Genomic DNA, 8,393 nt, shown 5'->3' with positions numbered 1-8,393 from the left:
TTCTCACAGAGGGTGGTGAATCTTTGGAATTCTCTGCCCAAAGAGAAGTGGGGCTGGATCATTAGAAGTACTTAAAATGGAAGTGGATAATATTTGATAGATGGAGGAACAGAGAGCTAAGGGGAAATAGCACAGAAAAGGAGTTGAGTATTGAATGGTAGGGCAGGTTTGGTGGCCTACTCCTGCTCCTATTTCTTGTGATCCTGTGTTGTGTTCTTTTTTTTACCCAGAAATGCATCACCTTCCAGCAATCTACCATAAGATTGATCTGTCACTTATAACTGCCTGCCTTGCGGGCTCTTAAAAAATGTTTTCCTGAGTTTTCTAATGTTGTCTCGCAAAATGCACACATTTACCAAACACTCACAAATATATTTTGGGAAAACAGTAGTTTGGGTTATTTTGGTCACTTTGTTGGCAGTTTAATTGATGTTTCAGTCTGTGCAAACATTTCCTTAGGTGGGAGTGGGTCGGGAGAAGGTTTTAATGATCAGGACAGATATTCCCAGGGTATAAACAGACCAATGTTACATGGCAAATGTAAACGTAGGGGGATTATCAGGATAAATGTGTGGGGTTACCGGAATAGGGCCTGGGTGGGACTGTGGTTGGTACAGGCTCGATGGGCCGAATGGCCTCCTTCTGTACTGTAGAGATTCTATGATTTTATGTGAAGTGTAGATATTGGAAGCTTCAGATCAGATATCTTTATTTTGATAACGCTGCTGAAATCTGCCTCCTAGGAAGAAGGTTCCAAGCTTAAACACTTTAGTCACATATCACCAATGTGTCCAGGATGTTTTTTTTTCGGTTTTCTAAGTACGTTCCGAAACATTTCTCGGAACAAGCAGGTTATGCAGCGTTGGAAGGGTTAATATACCGTTGCTTCGTCATGGGGAGGGGAGGGGGGTGGCAGATCTACACTAGTATTAGACGACACACCCCTGAGTAGCGTTAGCTTGAGGAACACATCAGATTAAAAACTGATTGATTATCAGGATTCAAACTCTTCTTTAGTAAAGTACACTGCACGGAATATAGTCATTGAATAAGCGAGCTGTGCAAGGGGACATCTAAATCTGGCAGCAGCAATGTTCCCCCTGTGAAAGAGGAGCCAGGTTTGTGTGTAGCCAGCAGATCAGACAGGACCAGGGGAATTGTCAGCGCTCCAACAGGTAGAGTTACTTTCTCGTTCGGTAAACTGCTCTCATAATAATGGCAGCTGATTTATTAAGGGGAGAAGTTCTTTGTTTATCACGGGAGTGGGGGGGTCATCTGTCTATACACGTGCCCAGCAAATGTACAAAAGGTTCAGTGTATTTAAGAAAAAAATGCATTGTATTGAAAACGTGGGTCCGGAAAAATTGTTTGGCGTATATTGTGGCATTTTTGAGGTCTTACCGATATCTTTATAGTAAGAAAAATGGCACACGAAGATGTTTAATATGGTGTTAGTTGAATGTTTAAATCAGGGAACTAGTGCTGAGCTTTACGGCATGAACACTGAACAAGTTTTGGAACTTAACACAACTGCAGTATTAAATCTAGTCACTTCCTCTGGCAACAACAAAAGATACTTTCTCAGGCATAGGGGAGATTCCTTTTCCTCTGGCGTTCCAGTTGCATTAGCTGTTCTGCGACAATTCTAATTGATAACATTTTTATGCTTTACATCACCTGGCTTCTCTGTATTTTAACAAAAAAAATGGTGTCAATGCACAGCGCCGTGACTATCTGAAACGAGAACTATTTATTATCCTGAACTATTGACCTGTTGGGTGAAGCTTTATCCGATGCTAAGAGAGATCGATCAGTGTGAGGTAGAACAGTATAGATAAAATGAGATCATGTAAGTGTTTGTCATGGAAAGAGTTTGTGTTGGAAAGACAACTCACATCTGGAGTTAAAGTACAAGCTTAATTCAAAACGTCATCTGTGAAGTTATAGTTACATTGAGGATTTATTTCCATTGTGAAAATTGAAACTGCTTAAGGGTTACTTAAGACCTGTCTTAGAGTTTAAAGTTTATTTAATAGTTTCACAAGTAGGCTTACATTAACACTGCAGTTAAGTTACTGTGAAAATCCCCTAGTCACCCTGCTCCGACGCCTGTTCGGGTACATTGAGGGAGAACTTGGCATGGCCAATGCACCTAACCAGCACGTCTTTCAGACTGTGGGAGGAAATCGGAGCAACCAGAGGAAACCCACACAGACACGAGGAGAATGTGCAGACTCCGCACGGACAGTGAGCCAAGCCAGGAATTGAATCCCTGGTCCCTGGCACTGTGAGGCAGCAGTGCTAACCACTGTGCCACCGACAGACTGAAGAGGCTAGTACTTTTCTATCATAGTAACTTTGCTTTACCACTTCTAAACAATGCATTAGTGACACTGGAGCAGTATGAGATCTTCTGTAGGAAGTGGTGTCATGCTGGTTTGAGTGAATGCTACATTATACATGGGGGTAATTTCATGGCGAGCCATTGCTGGTGGCAAACATTGTCGATTGAGCTACAATATCATTGTTCCTAATTCTTTGACTTGCAGTGAAGCTGTATACTAGAATGGAGACTTATAAAATTATTCCAACATTACTCCAGTAACTATCTACCCAAGTTTTTTAGAGTTCTCAGGAAGTACACTGGGCCTCCTGGATACTTTACAAACTAATACATATTTGAAATGCTCTTGATCACTATACAGGTTGGGAGTGAGGCTCTTGTCTGGGTTTCTATGCATGGACGTACAAAGCTGTCATTGAGTTAGGAAGTAGGATTCATCATCAGCAAAGACTAGGTGAGAGTGGGGGGGGGGCAGGGGGATTAGTTGGACATTGTGAAGACTTGCATTTATATAGCACCGTTCTCAACTTCAGGAAGTCTTATATCATTTTGCAATGAATTAAGTATTGTTTTTAAATGTAATCCTTGTAGGATCATGTAAATTAGATGCTGCAGTCTGTGAAAGAATTCTGTAGCAATGGTTTGAGATAACCATAGCCTTAATTAGCTGTCTAAAAGGATATGCTACAATTTGACAGTGAACGGTGGTAATTTTAACCTAACTTACTCAGTGGAAAGTTTATGGAACCAGAGCTGAGCATGTTATACTGCACCCCATTTTATTCCCCAGTGTGAAAAATAGCTTCAGTGCAGATTTAATAGGACAAATGGTCACCTTCTGCACTGAAATATTGTGTGATGTTCTAATATATAAATTCTAACTGCAGAAAGACAACGTCATTTTGGACAATTGCTTCATTTTGATTCAGGAGTGAAGATTTATGGAGTGGAAAAGAAGTCAGATTCTTTATAGGTTTGACTGTGGCACAGTTTTGTTTTTGTATAATTAAGGCCCACATGTAGGAACATGCTGTAGTTGGGAGTTAGTTGTACAATGTGTTAACTTGTTGTTTGGAATCTGCACAGAAACCTTGTAAAATGCAGAGATTTTTGGTGCAGTTTTGAAGTGGAGTATTTTTAAAGCAGCTATCTACCAAGATTGTAGCTACACCTCTGTCAATGCAATGAATCAAGTAACTATTAATGTCACAAATACTGAGATGTGGGATCTGCACAGGGGTGCCTGAGGAGAAACAGGTCTGTTGCACTTCCCCTTGCTGCTGCTGTAAAACAGTCATCATAATTAGAGCTTTAGAGGAGTATTCAATACAATACAAGAACATTTAATGACAATATTACAAGAGAGTAGGGTAGCACACAATGTCATTTACACATGTTCACCTGTCTAGTTTGAAAAACCTTCCTGTCCTATAGTAAGTTTCATATCTTCCAAAAGTGCAATATCTCAACAAAACCTCAATAAAACAAAGGATCAATGAACATGTTGCCTATAAATGTTGTATCTGAGACCTCTGCTTACATCTAGTGAGGCTTTGCATTAGTGAGGAAGATAGTGAGCTGCGATGCTCCAAAACTTCATTTGCCTCCAGACCATTTCCCCTCTCCTGAATGTGATTTATGCTGGGATATTGTTCGAAGGATTTCAGCAACCTCGGGTGCCTTGCCCTCAAAAAGCGATTTATGTGTGAAGTCAGGCAGTGAGTGTTGGCAGGTTATTTGACTCAGGATGGGGTAGAGAAGATCTCACTTGAGCTGGACCATGTAGAGAAGATCCCACTTGCACTGGGCGATACAGTGTCACAGTGAGTAGCAGTGCTGTCTCACAGTGCCAGGGACCCCGGTTCAATTCCGGCCTCGGGTCATTGTGCGGAGTTTGCACGTTCCCCCTGTGTCTGCGTGTGTTTCCTCCGGGTGCTCTGGTTTCCCCTCACAGTACAAAGATGTGTAGGTTAGGTTGATTGACTGTGCTAAATGGCCCCTTAGTGTCAGGGGATTAGCACGGTAAACACTTGGGGTTACGAGGATAAGGCATGGGTGGCTTTGTTGTTAGTGCAGGCTCGATGGGCTGAATCGCCGCCTTCTGCATTGTAGGTATTCAGTGATTCTATTTTATGATTCTATAACATCCTTCTCCATGCGGTGTGTACGCACTTTCTAGTGAGAGACCTGATGACCTTTCCCATATTTAGGCCAGGAATGCTGACAGTGAATATAATGCCTGAGCATATAGACCAGCACAAAGGAATAACTCTTACCTTTAGGTCAGTACAACACCACACAGCACATTTATGTGAATAGAGAGTGCTGCACCCATCTTTAAAAATAAATTTCAAACATATCAACATTGTACAGGAGCTCCAATTTTCCATTTTAAATTTCTCCATTTGAGAAACCTTATTGTTACAGGGAGATTGTTGTCTGAGAGCGGAATTGGCAGATAAAAGCAATCAATAAGATGGGAGGATTAATCTACATTTAAAAGCCAACACGTTGCTGAAGTTGATAGAATCATTTTGTTCTCAAAGTTTTCTTTTGCTTTATTTCAACACAGTCCATTTAATGTTATTATAATTGCCCTCCAACCAATATAATTCTGTAATATCACACAAACATCATCATGTGATAGGCACCAGTAAAATGCCTTGTATAATCATTTACCTTAATGTCAGCTCCTGGAAATGTTTTTTTTGTCGTCCTATATCTTTTTAGTAAATCTTGCTTTCCCCTCCAAGTACATGAAATTTCACAAAATCAATTACCTGTCTGAATTAACAAGGCTTTTTTACAATGTTAGTGGACTTGCTCAACAATGACATTTTATGGGAACAGTTTTCTTCTGTAACTTGAGGTTTCAAATGGGTTTTATTAGAAAAATAAATGTGTTGTATTGCTAACTCCAGCACAATATCTATACCATTTAAGTTGTGGCATGAACAGTATGCCGCTTTCCCACTCTAATAGAGTCATAGAGGTTTACAGCATGGAGACAGGCCCTTTGGCCCAACTTGTCCATGCCGCTCTTTTTTGTAAACCCCTGAGCTAATCCCAATTTCCCGCATATCCCTCTATACCCATCTTACCCATGTAACTATCTAATATTCCAATCTTGATGTGTACAGCCAATGCTCATTGAATGATCTTGATTCAACAAACCCAGTGACTTTCAACACACAAGCAGATTTATTGGTTCAACTAGTCTATGTTGGTATTCAACCCCAGTATGTGCAGTGATTCTAATCCCAGTTCCTCTATCCCCGATGCTCAACCACCTTTTGAACCTATTTTTAAATTTTGACATGGTCTCTGCTTCAACCATTAGCTCCAGTGATAGAGTCGACACAACCTCACAAAACCAATGTAAAAAAAAATATTTTAATCCCTGTCTAAGTCGATTAAATTTCTTCATATATCTTTGCTGCTTTATTTCATTCTGCTCAACAGCTGAAAAACTAATTCAAGAACACTAATAACAAAGTTTTCAGTTAATAAAAATACATTTTCTTTTTAAAATTGAAACAAGCATGGAAATAAGAATAACTATTCACCATATGCAACAGTTCAAATATGGAGAACCACCATGTGGAATGAGTTGTGGAGAAACATCAAAGTTTCTGATCACATTAGAGAGACTAAAATGTTCATTGACAACTGTGGAAGAGGTCTCCTGGGCCAATTTCCCTCAGCTTAATGTCCATCGTAAATGTGCATTATTATCAATGGGGAAATGAAAAAAACCACTTCTGATGATAGTTAATTCATCATCAGAGATCTATTATGAGTAAATGGAGAAAATCTAAAGGGCCCAAAAGTTTTATGTTGTATTGCAATGGCAGAACATCAAGGTATGCAAGAATAGGGTGGTATGGTGGCACAGTGGTTAGCACTGCTGCCTCACAGCACTAGGGACCTGAGTTCGATTCCTGCTTGGGTCACTGTCTGTGCGGAGTTTGCACATTCTCCCTGTGTCTGCGTGGGTTTCCTCTGGGTGCTCCGGTTTCCTCACACAGTCCAAAGATGTGTGGGTTAGGTGGATTGGCCATGCTAAATTGACCCTAGTGTCAGGGGAATTAGTTGAGTAAATATGTGGGGTTACGGGAATAGGGCCTGGGTGAGATTGTGGTCAGTGCAGACTCGATGGGCCAAATGGCTTCGTTCTGCACTGTAGGGATTCTATGATTTTCTATGATGAATTGGGATTGCAGATATGGGAGCATTTTTGGGCAGTAGTAGGTAATGATAAATAAACTGCTGATGACATGAGACTGACATATTTGTCGTCCCACAAATGGCATGGCTAAAAATTATGTTTGTTTATGATGATCGCTGAACTATAAAGTTGAAAGTGCCAGATATTAAGTTTCTTGGTGCCCTATATTTTGCTGTTTGCAATCTTTTAATTTTATCTGTAATCTTGATTAAGTTCAAGTTTATTTATTAGTGTTACAAGTAGACTTACATTAATACCGCAATGAAATTACTGTGAAAATCTCCTAGTCGCCACACTCCGACGTATATTCGGGTACATAGAGGGAGAATTGAGCATGGCCAAAGCACCTAACCAGCACGTCTTTTGGACTGTGGGAGGAAACCGGAGCATCTGGAGGAAACCGGATACGGGGAGAACGTGCAGACTCCGCATAGACAGTGACCCAAGCCGGGAATCGGACTCGGGTCTCTGGTGCTGTGAGGCAGCAGTGCTAACCACTGTGCCACCTCACAAGAAGTATATGTTATAGGCAAGGCTCATATTACATTAGCGGTAACTTTAATACTTTAACAAAGAAAATTGTCCCAAGGTGCTGCACAGTTGGCGGTCAAATCTGAGCAATAGAGGGATTATGACTGGTGATTGAAGGTCTAGCTGAAGGGTTGGTTTTTAAGGAAGCTTTTAAAAGCAGAAAATGATGAAACAAAGTAGAGGGAGGGCTGGAGGGAAAGTTGCAATAAATGTAGCGCTGAGATAGTTGTACAAACTTAAAATAAGGCAAATAACGGTCAAAGCAGTTTCAATTATCTTTGATTCTGTTGCCACAACACAAGATTTTCTGGTTATCAATTTCATTGCTACATTTCTTCAATATTGCAATGATCCATGTTGATGTAAATATACGTTTTCCTGGGGTAATGTGCTTTATTGGCTCAGTTCCAAAACTCGTTTAGTTTTTCTTTTAACTATGCATCCTGAAGAGGGTTAAAGTACAGCTGCAGTCCTTTCAAGAAATCAAAGGCGAAAATAACAAAGTAGTACAATGTTTGTGTGATTGTGGAGCAAGTAGTTGCTGAGAAATAATAATTTATTATCTGAAAAGTGAAGTGAGACAGTGAAACAGTCCCAGGGATTAAATTAGTAGCTATACTGGCACCACCTGCTTCCGTGCACTGGTATTCCACCATATTCTGCATTAGTAAGCCATATCCTCCCCCTCATTCCGTCAAGAATTCAACAGTAAACCAAACTGATATCACCTACCACTATATCCTCCCCAGTTCTGCAAAATGCTGGATTTGCTTTTCAGACCAGCGAGCTCCACTCCAACTGTTAAATCTAAAGTTTTTAAAGTTTATTTATTAGTCAAAAGTTAAGCTTACATTAACGCTGCAATGAAGTTACTGTGAAATTCCCCAAGTCCGGGACCTGTCCGGGTCAATACACCGAACCAGCATGTCATTCAGACTGGGAGGAAACCGGAGCACCCGGAGGAAACCCATGCAGACACGAGGAGAACATGCAGGCTCCACACAGACAGTGACCCAAGCCGGGAATCGAACCCGGGTCCCTGGCGCTGTGGGGCAGCAGTGTATCTCATCACATTGCTGCTAGGCACCACAACCAACCACTATCTCAGTTCCGCCAAGCCAGCTGTAATGCCAACAAAACCCTACACCATATCTAGTCTTATCAAAGCCTAGGGTAGCAGTTGGTATGACAAGCAGCTAAGTTTGCCTTCTAGTTAACCAAACCTTACTTACCCTCCCAAGTACTGAAGACAAGAATGATGGAGAGTTTCTTCCCAATTAGGCTAGCAAT

General features: G+C 40.9%; 1 protein-coding gene across 1 annotated transcript in view; it reads left to right on the top strand.

The window, feature by feature from the left end:
- Positions 1-1,077: 1,077 nt before the first annotated feature.
- Positions 1,078-8,393, top strand: part of LOC144508304 (collagen alpha-1(XIV) chain-like) — a 148,775-nt gene continuing 141,459 nt past the window's right edge. The window contains exon 1 of the mRNA XM_078236125.1: positions 1,078-1,175. The gene's annotated coding sequence lies outside the window, so the exon portion shown is untranslated. The remainder of the gene's footprint in view (positions 1,176-8,393) is intronic.

Source organism: Mustelus asterias, chromosome 20 (genome assembly GCF_964213995.1).
Source record: "Mustelus asterias chromosome 20, sMusAst1.hap1.1, whole genome shotgun sequence".
Classification (NCBI taxonomy): Eukaryota; Metazoa; Chordata; class Chondrichthyes; order Carcharhiniformes; family Triakidae; genus Mustelus; species Mustelus asterias.
This window is presented reverse-complemented; position numbering and strand designations above follow the sequence as displayed.